Source organism: Callorhinus ursinus, unplaced genomic scaffold (genome assembly GCF_003265705.2).
Source record: "Callorhinus ursinus isolate GAN/ISIS: 27379988/994484 unplaced genomic scaffold, GSC_fseal_2.0 scaffold2, whole genome shotgun sequence".
Taxonomy (NCBI): Eukaryota; Metazoa; Chordata; class Mammalia; order Carnivora; family Otariidae; genus Callorhinus; species Callorhinus ursinus.
In genome coordinates, this window is record NW_027397064.1 from 45063543 (window position 1) to 45083291 (window position 19749).

The 19749-nt window shown below is 34.4% G+C and overlaps 1 long non-coding RNA gene and 1 pseudogene across 1 annotated transcript in view; one reads left to right on the top strand and one right to left on the bottom strand.

The window, feature by feature from the left end:
- Positions 1–15330, top strand: part of LOC141370690 (uncharacterized) — a 35668-nt gene extending 20338 nt beyond the window's left edge. The window contains exons 3-4 of the long non-coding RNA XR_012374948.1: positions 11358–11420; positions 14815–15330. This is a non-coding gene — a long non-coding RNA (uncharacterized lncRNA). The remainder of the gene's footprint in view (positions 1–11357; positions 11421–14814) is intronic.
- Positions 1–19749, bottom strand: part of LOC112835817 (large ribosomal subunit protein eL28-like) — a 147701-nt pseudogene that overhangs the window by 12076 nt on the left and 115876 nt on the right.

Genomic DNA, 19749 nt, shown 5'->3' on the forward strand with positions numbered 1-19749 from the left:
GCTTACTCTGTCTCACCGGGAATTGGAAATTTCCAAATCTTTTCCTAAAGAGATAAAACATTACAGATACTTTTGGAATCCATTTCATATCATTCTCCTTGTTCCCACAGAGGTAATCACTATCTGAAATTAGTTTATATCTTCTGACCACATTTTTATATTTTAATTGCATATGTATTTCATAAAAAACATATTTGCATTGTTTTATAACTTTACATAACTCTGATATACTGTATAGATCTTTACAATTTGATTTTTTCTGTAAATTTTATGCTTTTGAGATGTTTATGCTGACATATATATCTGTTTATTACTTTAAGTACCACTTTGTACAGATATATCATATTTTATCTATTCACAAATTGATGGACATTTAGTTGGTTTCCAATATTTTCCCATTAAAGATTATCCCAAGAGGTTTTGAATGCCATCACTCTCTCCCCACCCTAAAAAATCTTAGGCATTATAGCAAGTGTTTAACCTGCATGGTTTCAATTAATTCTTACAACATTCCAACAAGTTATAATTTCTGCTAAAAAACAATGTGTGTTCTTGAAAAGCTTTATGTTCTGCAAAATTATACACAAAAACAGTATAGCTTATGGGACTATATAGTTAAGGGCTAACCAAAGAAGGCCTGCCACTGTCTAAGCATCATGCTAAAGAAAAATAATCCTATTTAAAATGCTATCACAGTTAAAAATTTATATAAAATTTCATAACTAAGGGACTGCAATAGCAAATGTATATAGGAGTTTTTAAAAAAGTAAAACATACTTTGATGGGAGATGGCATAAGGAATGATTAAGACTCCTGTGTTATAAAGATGAGGGGAAAATGCACCAAGACAAAGCATATCACCAAGAGGAAGAATCTGGGGCAAACAGGTATTGTATACAATACAGCCTTTCATACTACAGTATTACTCATTCCTTTAATAAATAAAACAGAATTCTGCATTAACATAATTTGCATTCTGCTGCTATTATTTGATGACCAAAAATCGGTATGATGGAAAAAACTGCATTTGAACCAATGGAATTTCTTTTTATAATGCATCATTCTTTATTTAAAAAGCACATATGAGCTAATTTGCACTTAAAGTATACATTTTATCAGGTTAGACCAGACTACAAATTTACCTGATTTACAGTTCTTAAATACTAAATTATATGGCCTCCAATAATTTTTTTTAAATTTTCAGTAATTTTTTCAAGTAAAATTGTGAATGAATATAATATTCAAATTGCTATTGGCACAGAGAACAATAATGTTTTGCCTGATGGTTGCCAGAAGGGAGGGCAGGTAAGGACTTGGGCAAAATGGGTGAAAGGAAGAGGGAGATCCAGGCTTCCAGTTATGGAATGAGTAAGTCACAGGAATAAAAGACACAGTGTAAGGAATACAGTCAGCAATATTTTAATAGCAATGTAACAGGACAGATGGTAGCTGTACTGGTGGTGAACATAGCATAATGTATAAACTTGTCAAATCACTGTTTAACACAAAACTAATGTAACATTTTGTATCAACTATATTCAAATTAAAAACATTTCAAAAATAAAAAAATCAACTATTTGAAATAAAAACACTTTAAAAAGAAAAAAATTAAAAACAAATTGCTATTGGCTTATGATAGTCAACAGATGTATCACTTCCAAATTAAACCATGATGACTATTCTTAGAATGATAATAGAGCAGAAGATGTGAACTTCAGGAATTTTTAGCAAGTCCTTTGATAAACTTAGCAGCTGAACATAAAAATAATAAGCAACATCTTTTTTTTTTACAAACATTTTCTTTAATGAAGATAGATGTTTTTTCAAATGTGTGACAGGAATTTTAAGGAGAGCGTCATATACTACAATCAGTGAAATTGCACTGTGTAGAAAGCATCTTTCAACTAACACCTTCTTTGATGAAGATAAAAGCATTTTCAAATGCATGTGTGGAAGCAAAAGGAAAGTGCCATCTATGTAAGTCAAGGAGACAAAGTTTTCTAGAATCTGCTTCTTGATTAACATCTTCTTTCATGAAGATAGATGTGTTTTCATATGTCTGGCTGTCATTGTAAGGAAAGTGTCATATACTAACTAACCTCAATGACACAACACTGTGTAGGAAGCATCTTTCAACTAACCTCTTCTTTGATGAAGATAGAAGTGTTTTTATTTTTTATAAGTTTATTTTACTTAAATTCAGTTAATTAACATATAGTGTATTAATAGTTTCAGAGGTAGAGTTCAGTGATTCATCAGTTGCATATAACACCCAGTGCTCATTACATCAAGTGCCCTCCTTAATGCCCATCACCCAGTTACCTCATCTCCCCACCCACCTCCCTTCCAGCAACTCTGTTTGTGAAGTGTCTCTTATGATTTGTCTCCCTCTCTGATTTCATCTTGTTTTATTTTTCCCTCCCTTCACCTATGATCCTGTTTTGTTTCTTAAATTCCACATATGAGTGAAATCATGATATTTGTCTTTCTCCAATTGACTTATTTCGCTTAGCATAATAGCCTCTAGTTCCATCCATGTTGTTACAAATGGTAAGACTTCATTTTTTTGATGGCTGAGTAATATTCCATTGTATATATATACCACATCTTCTTTTTTTTTTAAAGATTTATTTATTTATTTTGAAAGAGTGAGAATGAGAGAGAGAGAGAGAGCACATGAGAGGGGGGAGGGTTAGAGGGAGAAGCAGACTCCCCGCTGAGCAGGGAGCCCGTTGCGGGACTTGATCCCGGGACTCCAGGATCATGACCTGAGCCGAAGGCAGTCGCTTAAACAACTGAGCCACCCAGGCGCCCCTATACCACATCTTCTTTATCAATTCATCTGTTGATAGACATCTGGGCTCTTTCCATAGTTTGGCTATTGTGGACATTGCTGCTAATAAGCATTGTTGGTTCAGGTGCCCCTTCGGATCACTGTGTTTGTATCCTTTGGGTAAATACCTAGTAGTGCAATTAATAAGCAGCATCTTACTGGCACATGGCTATCAACATAAATGTGTTTTGTGTCAAAATTATGAATGCCTAAAGAAATTTCAAAAGGGTAAATCAAAGTAATAGATCTTCTACAAGGCTAACATCAGCATTTAATAAAGGGATCAGCAAATATGTTTTTGTAAAGAGCCAGAGAGTAAATGTTTTGGCTTTGTGGGCAATATGGTCTTTGTTGGAACTCCTCAAATCTACCATTGTAGCATGAAAGCAGCCATAGACAATATTTAAAGAAATGAGCATGGCTGTATTCCAATAAAGCTTTATTAACAAAAACATGCAGCAGGCCAGATTTAGCCCAGGGGCTATAGTTTGCTGACCCCCAATTTAACAAATAAGTCATAAATTGGTTTATTTAACCCCCCCTATGCTCAGAAAGAGCACTATAATGATAAAACCCTTCTTAGCCTGTGCCAGTAGGTTTATTTATCGTTATGATAACAGTGTGACTGGAAACTATGCTGCATTAAATGCAAGCTATTTTAAATGATGCGTACTGTATAATAATTGATAAATTATCAATAATATCTCCATCGAGCTTAGTAAAAGAAGTGGTCATCCTAATTCCATGCAATCATTAATGCCTTATCCAATAAATTAACCCATAGTTCTAATACAAAGCAAGTATTTAAGTTATTGTAGTTATAAAGTGATTTTTAAGAAGCATATCAAATATTTCTCTCTCACTTTCTCTCTTTGGATATATACACATATGCATCCATAATTACGTATGGATAAAGGATATTCAAAACAATCCAGTCACATTTACTTCTATTAATTGCTCTAAGTTAACTAATTAGTTCAGCTAAAACTGAAATTTGAATGATCATAGATGTTAATAACCTGAAGAGGAAACAATTCTATTTAGAACAAATTCCAACAACATTTTTTCTACTCATGAGATTCTACGGAGAAATTAAAGTGATGACAGAAAAGAGAAATCAACCAATCCTACAACCATTAAAAATCATGTTTTGGAAAAACCTTTCCCTATTTGGGAAAAGGGTTGTGATATGAAAATACGTAAGGAATCTGTAACTAACATTTTTTAATGATCTTACGGAATTAGGAATAATTTAAAAATTGAGGAGATAATGGCTTCTTACTATTCACACCCAAAAAAATCTCAAGAACTAAGGGGACCTGAAAAAAAAACAAAAACAAAACTAAGAGGACCTAACCAATGCCTCAGTGGAAATGGCTTGGCTTGCCAGCCTACTCCCCCTTTATTGTTTACTACCTTCTAGTCCACTGATCTGACCTACGTGGGTCTGGAAGAAATACACAGTGACTAAAGAGTTAGAATAAAAGGTTTCTATTCTCCTAGGAAAAGACTGGCTGTCCTTTGGCCAAAGAAACAAGGAACCATTGATGCAAGTGATCAATGCACATGTGCATATGCCTTAATGCTTTGTTCAGAGAGATTGTGTCCTACAACTACAGCTCCCTCCGAATTAGCAAGCAATTAAATAAAACAACTTTGTGTTTAACATCCTCAGTGGTGGCTTCTTCTTTCAATAGATAGTTTCTGTTAAATTAGAAGAAAGGGGTAGGGGAGAAAAAGACAGAAAAAAAATAAAATAAAAGTAGTGAGAAGTCTTAAGGAAACTACCTTACAGGTAAAAAGGCCTTTCTGGAACCAAAATCATATTTTTAATTTTAAAAGAAAATAAATTAAGTAGGAAAAAGAATGAATACAGGTAAACTAAAGTACTGATGTGAACAGATGTAATATAGAGAAACTAAATGGACAAAGAAACTGATAAGAGTCTTGAAGCCCAGATACTCTAGATCTTATGATTATCCTTTTCTGGGAAGAGTAAAATAAATGGAAGAAGAAAAACAATAATTAAAAGAATGAAAGAAGCCTCTGGTTAGACGTAGGAGAATGAACGCAGGTCTACTGCCTCCAAAATCCCCATTACAGTAAAGGATTTTTTTGTTTACATCAACCTATAAAGACTAGGAGAACAAAAGAAACAACAGCAGATAAAAATTCAAGAGTTTGAAAGCTGACTATAAGATGGATGATGATAAGAGAAAAAATAATTAAAGCTATGCATCTGGGCATACCTGTCTGGCTCAGTCAGTGAAGCATGCAGCTCTTGATCTTGGGGTTGTGAATTCAAGCCCCACATTGAGTGTAGAGATTACTTAAAAATAAAATCTTTAAAAACAAACAAACTAAGCATCTGGGAGGAAAGCAACCGCAATCTGATTCATATTTGAGTTTAACAATAAACACGTATTTATAATTTAAAATTTTTTAAATGTTTAAAAAGCACACAACTATATTTCTTTAGATATCAGAGTATAAATAGCTTTAAAAAACGCTCATATCATCAGGGATTATGCTTGTACAACATCATAGGAACTACTCCATTTTATGTATCTTAAATTCAGTATTTTATGTTAATAAGCAATTAAAGATACTATGTTATTCCTTAGCATGAAGAATTAGGAGACAGAACTCTCTCATGAACCAACCCCAAACAGAAGCTGGTCTCATTTTCTCAGTTTCCATTCTTAATTTGCACACATTCATGTACTGAAGTGTTTAACTTTTCATTGCACACATCTTGTGAATTATGATAGATATATATGAACTCATTAGATATAATATTTTATGAATATATATGTATGCACATATATAAAAAGAATTGGTTAAAATGATCTTAAAGTGCATTTGAAAGTATCTGAGTATACCTGAAAGTATGCCTGAACAGTATCCTAGAAAAATATAAAAAAAAAAATATTTAGGATAGAAGGGACTTGCTTTTATCGATAAATTAATTGTAATGTGTCAAAGAAAACAATGAGCCAGCCGGGCACCCCCAGATGCTTAGTTTTAATTATTTTTTTCTCTTATCGTTTATTTTCATCCATCTGATATTCAGCTTTCAAAATCTTGTTGAATTCGTATCTGCTGTTGCCTCTCTTGTTCTCCTAGTCTTTATAGGTTGATGTAAAAAAATCCTTTACTGTCTCTGTAGTGGGGATTTTGGAGGTCTTTTTTATTTTTCCACAAAGAATTCTGAATTTGTCCTTATATTAGTCATTCAATGTTTGATTATTTGTTCAAAATTTATCTTCCAGGGACAATGTTCATATTGTATACTGAAGTACTCCAGCAGTTCACATTCTTAGAACATAGTAGGGGCTTTATGTTTATATAGAACCTGCCTGTAACACACACAGAAAAAGAGTCAGAACAAGGGGGATGGTCCCTCTGACAGAGACAGTTAAAAATATTGTGGGGCTGACTAGTGTTGACACATTTCTTTTCACTTGCCTACCTTTTACAATTAATGTCTTAATGATCTGGTAGTCTTTTGAAACACACACACACTTAACACTCCTACCAGTATGAGATGTAATTTGCATGGTTTCAGAAACTTAAATTAGAAGTAGCCTAAATATACAATATACAACTTACATATAATAACTTTATTATATATTATGTATTATATATAATAAACCTTACTAGTTAACTCTTACTGGAAAGACAGACAACATAGCAAGCATTCTACAACTAAAGTGATCATCTTTAGTGAATACTCACCAAATTTCAAGTGATTTTAATATAATTGCCATAAAACTTTCCTTGGAGTACATTTTACAAATAGTTTTATGTGTTCACTTAAAAGTTTCAGTGCTTGATCTAAGTAGTTGGTGCTTTTTGTGGGTTCCTGGTATTACTGCCTTAATTCTTTAGACTCACATCTCAAGTTACAGTAACCATAATTTAGTTAAGACAAAGAACTTTGGGCCATTAATGATTCATTTGTCCCTGAATGAGATTGGTAGCAACTTTTTGAAGACTATCTTGGTCTGCTCATAGGTACTCCTTTGGCTCACCACAAAGCAAGGATGGCATGGTCTTCATTTCAAGCATATATTCTTCTTAGAGTCTACAATGTGTTTATTGGACACCCTTCTATGTACTTGCTAGCCCTCTGGACTTATCACAATATATGTCTCACTGTATATTACAATTGCCTATTATTTTTCTATTTTCCCCACTAGTTAATAAATTTCTGTGAAGACAAAGTCCATTTCTGTCTTCTTTACAATTGCATTTTCATGTTCTAGAACAGAAAAGTGACATAGTAGAGGTGCTTGGTAAAATCAGTTGAATGGGTCTAGTGAATGAGATGATTATGTGAAAAACTGTACAAAATGCAATGTGAAAGAACTTCATGCATCAATTCAAATGGCCAATTAAAATATATTTATTCAATAACTTACATGTCATGTCAGGAAAATACAAAAATAGCAGATAAAATGGATAGTCTCAATGATTTTATGTGCATGCTATATTAAAAAATGAATATATTAATTGAATTATGGCTTTTTGCATGGTAGACTGTCAGATTTTAGGCATATAATCAAATATTCTGATGATAGATATTTTATTTTTAAGATTTTATTTATTTATTTATTTATTTATTTATTTGACAGAGAGAGAGACAGCGGGAGAGGGAACATGAGCCAGGGGAGCTGGAGAGGGAGAAGCAGGCCCCCCGCTGAGCAGGGAACCCGATGGGGTTCAATCCCAGAATGCTGGGATCATGACCTGAGCTAAAGGCAGATGCCTAACGACTGAGCCACCCAGGTGCCCCAGGTGATGATAGATATTTTAAAAGCAAGCAAAAACTTAAAGCATCGCGGTCTCACTCCCTTTGTTTTAATAAAAGAAATCATCTGCTTTTACTAGATGTTGGAATGGTTATCACATCATGCCAAGAATTTGTTCTTAAAGTTGACAAAAAGGAGCAAGTTTAAAGTTATAGCCTATAGATCACAACAACATTTATGATGAAAAATATCCTAATTTCAGACAGAGACCTATGACCACTTTTATAAAGATTCTGAAACTTCCTCCTCCAGAGAGTTTAGACAATTAAATAAAATACTATGTAGTTTTTCGGAAATTTATTATTATAAAGAAATATTTTTGAAATGTGGTTAAAGTAACCTAGTAAATATAGCTATTTAAAGTCAGGAAAAGTATCTTCTTAGCAATGGTTACATTTTCAGAGAGCCAGATGGGAAATCTTGGTTCGGTTAGAATATGTATTAACAATTCTGCTACATTCTACATGAATGAACCTTGAAAACATCATGCTAATGAAATAAGCCAAACACAAAAGGATAAATATATAATTTCATGTATAGGAGGTACCCAGAATAGTCAAATTCATAGACAGAAAGTAAAATAAAAAATACCAGGAGGGGCGCCTGGGTGGCTCAGTCATTTGAGTGTCCGACTCTTGATTTCAGCTCAGGTCATGATCTCAGGGTCCTGGGATCCAGCCCCGCATCGTGTTCTGCCCTGAGCCTGGAGCCTACTTAAGATTCTCTCTCTCCCTCTCCCTCCACCTCTCTCTCTCTGGGCCTTCCACTTGTACTCTCCTTCTCTAAAAAAAAAGAACACCAGGGGCTGATGAGATAGGATAATGGGGAGTTATTGTTTAAGGGATACAGAGTTTCAGTTTGGGATGATGTGAGAGTTCTGGAGAGGGATAGTGGAGATAGTTGCACAACAATATGAATGTACTTAATACCATTGAATTGTACACTTAAAAATGATAAATTTTATGTTATTTTACCACAATAAAAAAATAATAAATTTTTAAAAATCTGTTAACATATATTAAGAAATGAAAACTACTCCATGTATAACTGGTCTGTTCACAGCCAACGTCAGAATCAGAATTTTCTGTTGGGATAATTAGAATGGGCAAGGGGAGCCACGTGAAATCATTCTGGCTTATTAGTGGAAGTCACTGGTACCACAATTTATCGATTTCTTATTTGGTTGATTGGTTCTCCTGAACATTTGAATCATCGGTCGGACCTTTTTTTTTTGTACCAGACACACGGCCCACTGGTTGATTAATTCTTTCAAAACCTTTAAGGATAGATACTAGAAAGAAATAATAAAGGTAAGGCAGGGAGGAAGAGAGCAACTAAGTAATTACTCCTTGAATAACTCAAGGAATCACAGGGCAGAAGTTAGTATGTTCCAAGGGCGTAGGGTGTCCAGTCGCACACATCAGAGAGAGAATTCAGACAATTTTGAGCTAGTTAGTCTGGAACTGACTGGGTGCACAGTAGAATGAGGATGATAATGAATTTTTCAACTCATTCAATACCAAAAAAAAAATCAACTAATTTAGTCATGGTATAAACCTCTTACTTTTCTACTTCAGTCTGCTCTCTGAAAATTTTCTCTTTTCCTGCTTTGTGTTTTCCTGAGGCCAGAGACTCATTTAGCTGATCTTCAAAGTTAGAATCACTAAGCGTGGTCTGTCATACACTTACCCTCCAAAAAACTGAATCTTCATGTATTCATTAGCCCTGTCCCTTTGCTTGGATCAGATAAAGTTCTCCAAAAACATCATGGATCCTTATTATTTCTTTCTAACTTGAGAACATTTTTAAAATATTAATGTAGGATATATAGTTGAGCTATTTTTTCAATTTCTAAAAAAAATAAAAAGGTAGTACCCTTGACAATAGCAAATTCTTCACAAACATTAATGAAATGATCTCTGTATTCAAATTAAAGATCCATCACTTACCAGCAGTATGATCATAGAAAAACTGTTTAAGATTTTTTTGAGTCTCAGTTTCATCTGTAAAATGGTAACAATTTCACCTACCTCACTGGTTTATTGTGAGAAATAAAGTTTAACAAACAAAATATTTAGCACAGTGTCAGTCAGTTACACTAGGAGCACTCAATTTAGGTTAGCTAATAATTTTTAATACTGGTTGGTTATATAGTTTCCCTTACCTTTCATTAATTACACTCTGAATTGACTAGTCATTTTAGCCAATATGGTGAAACTGATATGGGCATGTAGTTGGAATCAAGGGTTGCAGAGAGAGACCAATGTCAAACTTTGGAGGACCCAGCAAACAAAGGACTGCTGGGAGTCTAACCTTTGCTCACAAGGACCTCAGCTTCAGAGTCCTATGAGAAACAAAGATGTTTCTCAATTTAAACATAGGAATATTTGACCATATTTGACCTGATAACTGTATTACAAGCAAACCTAATTATTTTTCTCTTTCTGCAGAGAAATTGACATCAAAAATCAAAGGAGATGAGTTACCTACAAAAATAATTTGAGAAAGCACTTCAGTGAGTGTAAAATCTTAATAGGTTTGAGGTTTTTGCACTGCATTTGGTAATATTCAAGTTTCCTTTTTAGGAAAATTGTGAAATTTCATTTAAAAAAATTGGCCACAGCTCTGACTGGTAATTAATAATAATAACTGTCCTAAATATAAAAATAAATTCTCACATTATTTGTAGTCAACTTTAATAGGAATTGTAAGATGCAATCTAAGCCCTGATCTTTATATTTTAGCAAAGTTTTATCTTATTTTTGTCAAATGGAAAGATCCCTCCTGTATCAATTTACTTTTTTCTACTTTTTATTATGGAAATTTTTAAAGATTTTATTTATTTCTTAGAGAGAGAGAATAAGCAGGGGGAGGGCCAGAGGGAGAAGCAGACTCCCCGCTGAACAGGGAGTCCCACACGGGGCTCCATCCCAGGACCCTGGGATCATGACCTGAGCCACCCAGGTGTCCCTATTATGGAAAATTTTAAAAACACACAAGTAAAGAGTACAATGAACTATCATGTACACGTTACTGATCTTCAACAACCAGCAATTCAACGATATTATCATTACTATGCCCCCCAAATTAATAGTAATTTCTTATTAATATCAAATTCCTAACAATGTTTGAGCTTTTCAACTGTCATATATTTACAGTTCGTTTGAAATAGGATCCTAATAAAGACCCATACATTTTCACTGGTTGGTACATCTCATCTATTTTCATCCACAGACTATCTCACTGTCTTTTTTTCTTCCTTGAAAGTTATTTACTGAAGAAACCGGACAGTTCTTGCTGTAGAGGTTTTCCAGTTAGATTTTGCATGCCACTCATAATCAATTTACTTTTATTTAAAATGCCAGGAATGATCTTCATTGCATTATCTTCAAACACCAATATTAAATGAAGATAAACTTCCATTTCAGTTAGGTACGTGGCCATGCATTTAACTTCCTATGCATCTCTCAAGCCTCATTGACCAGAGAGAAAAATATAAGGTCACATTCCCCTAATATTCAGGCTATAATAACTTGGAGTGCCCATAGTCTAAATGTAATAATGTATTCATCTTTACAATGTCTCCTAGATAGTTTGACAGTCCTTGAAGATGCTTTCCTCTGGTACTTAAGAACAGAAGCTACTCAAGCTCATTTGTCCAAGCCTTCTCTTAAGATATGACAAGAACCATCATTTCTTGTTTTTAACAGCTATGGGACCCCTGACCTCCTTCAAGATGCTGCTACTTCCACCATGCTGTTCTCCAGATGTGTGTAAGTTTCGGTGATAGGGAGAAGAGAGTTTTCTCCTCTTTGCTCCTCAATTCCCTGGTGTGCAACAGCAATTCAGAGAGCAAGCTGCAACTTTACCAAGATTTTACCGAAAGTTCTGCTCTAAAGGAAGCCAGACAGCTTAAAAAATAATTTAAATTGTTACCACATGTAATTATTCTTAGGACTTACAGGTTAAGTTTATGTCCTCAGATTTCTTCAAAGATATCCCTTGCCTACTTTTCAGCCTACTTTTAATAGGTTTGGCTCCTGTCTCACACCATATACAAACTTAATTTGACATGGATCATATATGTAAACATAAAAAGTAAAACTACGAAGATTTTTAAAGAAATACATAGAATATCTTTGCAAACTTGGAATAGGCAAAAACTTCTTAAAGAGAACACAACTCAAACTTTTGAAGAAAAAGATAAATTGGATTTTATCAAAATTTAAAATGTCTACTCATCAGAAAATAATACTGCTAAGTATTAGCAGTTACATCCAGTTACAAACTGGGAGAAAATATGTACAATGTAGATATCTGGCAAAGAAATTTATCTAAAATATATAAAGAACTCTTACAACTGAATGATGAAATGAAAAATCAAACATCCCAATTTTTTAAATGGGAAAACCTTAATAGTCATTTCACAAAGAAATATACACAGACAGTAAATACATTAAAAGATGCTCAGTATCATTAGTCAATAAGAAAATGTATATTAAAATCACAATGAGGTCATCATTCATGTCTTAAAGAATGGCTAAAAGTTAAAAGATTTAAAATACAGCTCTTAGTGAGAATGTAGAGTAACTACAACTCTCATTTGTACATTGCTGAATGATAGTATAAGAATTATCAACCATTTCAGGAAAATAGTTGAATATACAACTACCAAATTATCTAGCAATTTAATATCTAAATATTTACCCCAGAGAAATAAAAACATATCTTTAAATAAGACTTGTAAAAGAGGGGCACCTGGGTGGCTCAGTCAGGTCAGCCTCCGACTGGTGGTTTTGGCTCAGGTCATGATCTCAAGGTCATGATCTCAGGGTTGTGAGATGGAGCCCTGTGTCTGGCTCCAAGAGTCTCCTTAAGATTTTTTCCTGCTCCATCTCCTCCCCCTCTGCTCCTCTTTCTGCCCTCTTATGCATGCGTGGGCTCTCTCTTTCTCTTTCTCTAAAATAAATAAATTAAAAAAATATTTTTTAAAAATTGTACAAGAATGTTTCTAGTAGATTTATTCATTATAGCCCCAAACTAGAAATATCCTAAAAGTTCACCAAAAAAATGAACTGATTAAAAATTTGTGGTGAATTCATACATTGTAGTACTACTTGAAATAAAAAGGAACATACTATTATACAACAATTGTGTGAGTCTCAAAAACATGCTGAGTGAAAGAAGGCAATCACAGGAATACATACTACATTGTTGTTATTATAGACAAAGTTAACTCAAGATTGAAAGAAATCAGAAGAGTGGTTGCTTAGATGGGGGTGGAGGAGGTGTTGACAGGAAAGAGGCTGAAGATACTTTCTGGAGTGATGGAAATATTCTATACCTTGACTGGGATAGTAGCTACACAGATGTATAAATTTGTCAAAACCCATCAAACTGTACTCTCAAAATTTATATATTTTGTTATTATGTAAATTATACCTCAATAAAAAATTTTTTTGGAGGGAAAGCCCATATTATGTGCCAGATAGTAGGGAAATCATTATAATGAGCAATGGTAAATAAAACAGATGTGGTCCCTCCTTTCATGTAGCAAGCTCAAGCTCAATCAGATTAGACATAGTATTAATATGCCCATAACACAAGTTCCAAGCACAATAGCTAAGTCTTAGAAAAATTCATAGTTTCAGTTCTCCCTTCCGATTTTTTATTTCCCCAATTCAAAGTGAGCTACTTCACAGGATGTTTAACAATGACAAGTTCTGCCTTCAGAAAAAAAATAACAGAAGTAATTGGATATGGCTTAGACTTCTTACCCAATAGAAAATTTATATCTGAACATAATAATCCAACATTCAATATATATAAATAATTTGGTCTTAAATAGTACTATGAGCAAGGACATCAGTAGTCCTGTATATATTGAAAAGTGCCAAGTCCAGTCCAAATTGATTTTTACAGTCTCTCTTAAAGCCTGGTGTCATTCTGCTGGACATTCCCAGAGACTTCTGCCTCAGCTCCTCTTCATTTTTGAACCCCAGGTTGCCTCAGTTAATAAGGTATTTCAAGTGGCAAGAGTACTTAAGTCTGGGCATATTTAGAAATGCAGTCCTTCTTTTTTTAAAGATTTTATTTATTTATTTGACAGTGAGAGACACAGCGAAAGAGGGAACACAAGCAGGGGGAGTGGGAGAGGGAGAGGCAGGCTTCCCGTGGAGCAGGGAACCTGATGTGGGGCTCAATCCCAGGGTCTTGGGATCATGACTTGAGCCAAAGGCAGACGTTTAACGACTGAGCCACCCGGGCGCTCCGAAATGCAGTCCTTTATTAAAGGATATGTGACCAGCTGGCAATGCAGTGTCTGAGTCCAAATTTAAGGACTTTCCCCTCGCACAAGCTATTTATCCTACCTCTAGAGCAAGGATACATCTAACGGTTACTCGGTACTAAACAATCCACCTCTTCTTGGGAACACTGGGGTAAAATTTCAGCTGTGCATGGAGGGACAGCTTGTCCCCAGCTGCTCTGAGAAATTCCATAGTCTTGTGTAGGTGATTTCATACCCGCTTTTCTGTTTATGTCTTACTTAGTGTGTTGGCCAGTAGAATGGACATGAGTCTTCAAAATATTAGCCATAAAATGGCTTTAGCAATGCATTGTAAATACTTTGTCTTAGCAATTTACATAAGAAGATTAGTGGGAAAGTTTTAATAACCTGTTTATTCATATTGTATAACACTTATAAAAATTCTATAAAGATCCACAGTTATTCTAGCTGGGACCAGTTTTAGCCTACTCCTCAGACTGAACAAAAATAACATATCTCCACACACATACCAAAAAATTAACACCATACAAGGAAAGGAAATATTTTCCCAAAGAAGCAACCACTGTAAAGAGCTGTGACGCTGACCTAAATATACACTCAACAATTTATAATGTCACCAGAACTCGTAGCTTTCCAGGCTAAAATATATATGTATGCAAGTTACTTCAAATTTTTCCTGCAAGCAAGGGATGTGTACCTCATGTACGTTTGCTTAACTGAAGGGGCTCAGGAGCACTTTCCAGAAGTAAACTACCTGAAAGGTAAATTCAAAGTCTTTACAGCCTCCATGGCTTTCAGCTTTGAAAAAGCAGTTGGTTTAGGTTTTGGATTTTTTTGGTTTGTTTGTTTTTTGTTTTTGTTTTGTTTTGTTCTTTCAGCTTCACCCCATCAATGTTTGGCAGAAAAAAGAAAAAGGAAAACAGGAAAAAATGAAGACCACATTTTGAGTGAGCACACCCTGTTAGAGAAAAATAAATAAATGAGATTCCCTTGAAGAACATTTGGTTCTCCGCTGAGGAGTTTCTCTTTAATGGAAACTTCATTTTTAGTTTTAACATCAAAACTTTACATCAGCTGACAAAACACAGAAAGAAAAGGAAAGAAATCTTTGTTACATTTGTTTTGGCCTTTCTCTACTTGTTAAACAACGGTTACCCTCAGTATATCATGGGAATGAGGAACAGTATTCTCTCATTTATAATATTGCCTCTGGGAGGCAGCATGGTGTATGGGAAAAAATAGAACTTTGAAATGAGAAGTGAATTCAAACGGAGTTTTCCCTCAATTATATATTTTTTATATAACATAATTATATAGTTCCCTCAATTATATATTTCGGTCATAGTCTATCATTTTTCTGGGCTTTAGGCCTCTCGTTTGTTAAATGGGCATACTTGTACCTGATAATCACTGTGATAAAGAGACTAACCTGAATATTGGTCTGCATCAGACGGTAGCTAGCTTTCTGATAATAATTTTTTTATTTATGGCCTTCCTATGATTTCATTTTTTATCTATAAATGTTTAGAATTTTTCAGACTTCAGCTCTAACAGTTCCACATTATTATGAAGACAGTCAATATTTTCATTAGCATCTTTAGGATTCCACTGAAGACTTACCCAGATAGCTATCTACCTGACAGAATCATTCATCCTAACCCTGAATTAAACAATATTTTTATTTATAGGTTTTATACAGCTTAGAATGAAACCTTAAGCTATAAAATTCTAGATATAAGCGCTCTAAAATTAGAATTAAAACTCTTCTTCAGGAAAGACCAAATCTATTCTTCAAATTATTTTTTTTCTGTACAATTATCATTTAAAATAAACACTGAGGAGTTATGGCACTGTCCACCCTCCCCCAGATGACTTCTCCAGGCTAGATTGCAAGGGTGTAGTTTGCTGAGCAAATGCTAATTGCATCTCAGGCACACTTCATACAGTAAATTTTACTGAGTAAAACACTGAATGCAATAGAAGGTAAGAAGACATAGTCTAAAAAATACTAGATTTTACAAAATCTGACAGAACTCTCTTCCCATAGAAGTCATGTCGTATTTATATGTAGTAATGAGTATTGTGGTCCACTCTAACCAAATTGTTACAATGACATACATCTAAATCAAAACACTTAGCCGTCCCTCCTCTGCTCTTCTTTCTGGTTGGCAGTGCTCACTAAGACCATAGCTCACAGCACTCACCCTGTTTCCATAACTACTGGAATACTGATTCTGCCATACACAGACCTTTATGTCCCTCAGATCAGCACCTCAAACGGACATATTTTCCCCCTGGACCCGATCCTTATTTTTCCACATCAGGAAATAGACTTCTTTACTTTCTAATCACATAATAATAAATCAATAAATAGCCTTTGCTGTCATAATTTAGCCAATTTAAACAGATCAGTGAGTTTCAACCTGGGAGATGGCAAAAAGAGAAAGCGCAGCTAGGCTACCTCATTTCACACATGCATCTTTATACTCGGGAGGGATAAGGCAAGAGGTTCAAAGGGCTATATTCCCTAGTAATATTTGAAAAAGTATGTCCAATATTAAACTTGAAAAGATTTAAAAAGGTATATTTAATATTAAATTTTGTTTACTTGGTGATGGTACTTAATTTTCTTTTGATATTGCAAATACTAGTAAAGGAAGAGACTGGGGTTTTTTAGTGTGAAATACTGCACAAATTTAATACCTAAAGTCATACATATTCTTAATGAATAAAGAAAATAATAAATCAAGAGACTAGGAACCAAGTTTTAGCACATTAAAAGAGAAGAGCACAATATCTACTTCACAATATCTACTTAATACACAGAATTTATGTTACAAAACATCATTATTCAGCATAGAATATACCTAGCCCATTTAAAAAAAAGCATAAATATATCTGCTGTTGAATAGATAAAATATACACTTAAAAAAGTACTAATTGTACTGCATTGAGAACAAACCGAGGCATATGGTTTTTAATCAGATCAGCCTGTTTACTTTGGAACATTATTTGTGAAAGTCAATATATGTAAAAATTACTAATGGAAAATTACATAACTTTTTGAAAAAACTACATCGTTTTGTATTCGGTATATCAGGGAGTCAAAGTAATTATCAGTTCTATAAAACAAACTGTATCACTATTGGTTTTATCAACTGTTGTATAGATTGTGAGATAGTTTGTCCCCTATTGTTTTAGTGCCATAATGAAAGCAAAGTCTACTTTCCAGGTTCCAGTCTCTGTTGTGGAAATAGGCTACTTCAAACTAGTTAATGATTTTTATTGGGTTTATTTACAAAACAAAGATAAATCCACATTGACTCAGATTTTTCTAGGGTGAACTAGATATCCTATGTTATTTCTTCCTTATGAGCAGGTTGAATGCATGTAAAAAACTATTGCTGACCATGGCTATAGTCTATGGCGTTCTGCTTGGCTGGCCTTTGACTGGTAACGACCATCAGTTGAGTGTCTAATATCTGCAAGGATTATGTGTAGAAAGCAAAACTTCAAATTGCCTGTGTTTTAACTTATTAAGATTAAAAATCTTTAGTATAGCTGATGTTCATGACTTCAAGCTTCTGGCAAATCAGATTTACATGCTATTATGGATTTGAATATGTTTCCTTCAAAATCATATGTTGACATTTTAATCTCCAATACCTCAGAATTCAACCTTATTTGGAAATAGTGTCAATATAGTTGGAATTAGTTAAGATGAAGTCATCCTGGAGTAAGATGGGCCCTTAATCCACTAAGTCTGGTGTCCTTATTAAAGGGGAACTGTGGACACAGACATGCACACTGGGAGATCACCATGTGAAGATAAAGGCAGATATCACAGTGACACTTCAAAATCCAAGGAACACCAAAGATTGCTAGCAAACTACCAGAAGCTAAGAGAGAGGCATGGAATAAATTTCTCCTTCACAAACCTTCAAAGGAACCAACTTTGCTGACATCTTATTCTCAGACTTCTAGCCTCCAGACCTGTGAGACAATAAATGTCTGTGTTTAAGCCATCCAGTAAGTCTGTGCTACTTTACTACAGCAGTCCTAGCAAACTAATACAAATGATGGAATTGCAAATGACTTTTAAGTATTTGAGTAACTTCTGTAAATCTAATGAACTAAACATAAATGTAAATCCAGTTTTTCTTAAATATACAAATAAAATTCTCATACATTTTAAATTAAAATCTTGCCAATATGTCTATGTTTCTTATATTTTTTCAAATGTTATATATTTTAATCAGTGTATTCACATTATCATGTTGATCTTAAAAATTAAATACCAAAATATTAATTTTATGGGATTTTTTTACTCCATTAAATATTTACTTATTTTTACATTTTTTCCAAGTTTCAGTGTTTATCTTACCTGACCAAGGGTCATATTTATCATCTCAGACAAGCTAAGTTTACCATGAACTTTTTCATAACATCTGATTGTCTGCTTTGAATTCATGAGATTGTGTACCTCCACAACCCAAGATTGTAAATAAATTTTTTATTGCTTTTTGAGTTCTGAATCTTTATTTGTCCCTCAGCCACTATTCTGTTCTTCAGGCTTTTCCCACTATTCTATAATCACTTTATTGGCAAAGGAGTCCAATCTGCTAAGACACATGGTTTGCAAGAATCAGCTCATTATCAGGCAGGTTTGGGAAAGCACCCATGAGGGTAACACTGACACTACGTGTCTCAGCTGTGGACAGTTGAACACCCACTCAGTTGGTTGGCTAAATCCCAAGCCACTGAGTGAGCTTGAACCTATCCAGTAACTGGGAAAAGTCACAGGAGTGACCAAGATGTGAATTGTCCCTTTTCAAAGATACTTATCCTAAGTCAGACTTGAGGCTGCTTTTCAATTCTCAATTTGAAACAATAATAATAAAAATACAGATTCAATATCTGTGACAGGAGCAGAGCGATCAAGGAGGAGAAGAAGATGACCTAATATATGAGATAAGGGCACAGGGAGCCAATTGTGTACAGACTGTAGGCCAGTGTGAGGAGTTGGACAGAGTAGGGACTTGCCTGCCTTAGTTTTAAAAGATCATGTTTCTGGTCTATTTCTCCGGACAATCAGCTAGAAAGTGAGCATTGGCCCCTTTCTCAATCTTTGTTTCTGATTAATGAGATTTCTTTCCAGCAAAGGGAAAAGATAAGACAGTGTAGACTATGGACTCTGAGAAACAAACTGAGGGTTCTAGAGGGGAGGGGGCTGGGGGGATGGGTTAGCCTGGTGATGGGTATTAAGGAGGGCGCATACTGCATGGAGCACTGGGTGTTATACGCAAACAATGAATCATGGGACACTACATCAAAAACTAATGATGTAATGTATGGTGATTAACATAACAAAATAAATAAATAAAAATTATATCATCTATTAACATCATTCTCACTGACGTCAGTGAGGAAGTAGGAAGTACCCAAAGTTCCCTAGAGCATTTCAGTTTTAACTCTACCTGGTTAGACTCTCACTATGCTTGTGGCTGCGTCCCTCTTGTGACTAAAAACCAAATCCTTCGTTGTGTCCTTGTTTTGTCCCTCTGTTTCAATGAGGTCTCTTTCCTCAATATCTGATTTCTTGCGTAGTTTTTCCTAAATGTATTGATTCCATTCTTTCTATTTCAGCTGGCTAATCTTAATCCATTTTTTCCTACCTATATGATGTATTCACAATTTGATTACTACTTATTAATATTACTATGTCAAGGTGATACCTCCACCCTTCCCCAAGGAATTTCATAACAAATAGCCAGCTTCTTTTAACTATATACTGGCAACCAAACTGGTATATT